Below are 1,507 nucleotides of genomic sequence, written 5' to 3'. Positions count from 1 at the left end.
CCCAATCATCTATTTTGTCTTCTTTTGTTTTTGCAATTCTCACAATGTTTGATAGTCTATGTATGCCCTGTATTGTTGCTGTTATATGCTGTGGAGTCGGTTTCAACTCATAGTGACCCTGTACATGTTTTCCGAGGCTGCAAATCTTTACGGTAACAGAAAGCCTCATCTTTCTCCAGCGGAACAGCTGGTAGTATTGAACTGCTGACCTTAAGATTCGCAGACCAGTTCTTAACCACTACGCTACTAAAACATAGTCTATTCTGGAGAATGTTCCATGTGCACTGGAAATGAATGTGTATTGTGCTGTTGTTGGTTTGAATGCTCTGTACACATCTATGATTTCATATTGGTTGCTTGAGTTCTTCAGTTCTTCTGTGTTTTTGTCAAGTTCCTTTTTGGTTGTTCTATCATTTTAGAAAGTGATGTATTAAAATCTTCCAGTATTCTTGTTTTGTTGTTTGTTGTTGTTGTTATGTGCGTATTCTTGTAGATCTATCAATTTCTTTCTTCAATTCTATTAAGGCTAGTTTTATATATTTTGGGAACCTTTCATTGGAAGCATAGGTATTTACGATTATGTCATCTTATTGAAGGCTTTTGACCATGAAATTATGTGCTTTTCTATCTCTTTATGTTGGCTTTTCCCTTAAGGTTAATTTTATCAGAGACTAGTATTGCCATTCCTGCTCCTTTTTTATTGCAGTTAGCTTGGTATATTTTTTTCCCTTTCTATAACTTTTAATCTGTTTTGTCTTTGCATGTAAAGTGTGTCTCTTATAGACAGTATATTGAAGGATCTTGTTTTTTTATCCATTCTGCCAATCTCCGTCTCTTGACTGGATCATTTAATCTGTTGACATTCAGTGTAATTATCAATAGCCTAGTGGTTATGAATTAAGCTGTGAACTGTAAGGTCAGCAGTTCGAAACTACCAGCTGTTCTGCAGGAGAAAGATGAGGCTTTCTGCTCCCATAAGGATTTACTGCCTCGGAAACCCGGTACAGGGTCACTATGAGTCAGAACCAACTCCATCGTGCAAAACAACATTAATTAATTGCTGTCATTATGTTTGTTTTTGTGGTGCTGCTGGCTTCTTTGTTCTGCATGCGTTCCTGTGCTGAGTTCATATTTTTGCGCTTTCTCTTGTTATTTTCTTCACAGTTTTAACGTTTCCATGTTCTTCTTGGATTTTAACTTTCTTGATATTTTGTGAAGTATTAATTTTCTTTGAAGTTACCTTATGTTCTATTAACTTTTTTCTTCTATTAAAACTGTCTACTTTATCCTGAAATCCTCACCACCTGAATCTCTGTTCCTATATTTTTCCTTTCTTTGACATTGTAATTTGTAATTGTGTTGATCACAGACTCACATCTCAGATTCCCTAGTTGGCTATTATAGTTTTGTTCTGTTCTGGACTCTTCTATCTGTCAACTGAGTTCCAGGTGATGTTGCCACATATATTAGTCTCTGACTGTTGTCTGTTCTTGTTGGTTCTCGGTCC

This window comes from Chrysochloris asiatica, unplaced genomic scaffold (assembly GCF_000296735.1).
Source record: "Chrysochloris asiatica unplaced genomic scaffold, ChrAsi1.0 scaffold00036, whole genome shotgun sequence".
Classification (NCBI taxonomy): domain Eukaryota; kingdom Metazoa; phylum Chordata; class Mammalia; order Afrosoricida; family Chrysochloridae; genus Chrysochloris; species Chrysochloris asiatica.
The sequence above is the reverse complement of the archived record's forward strand: the minus strand, read 5'-3'. Positions refer to the sequence as shown.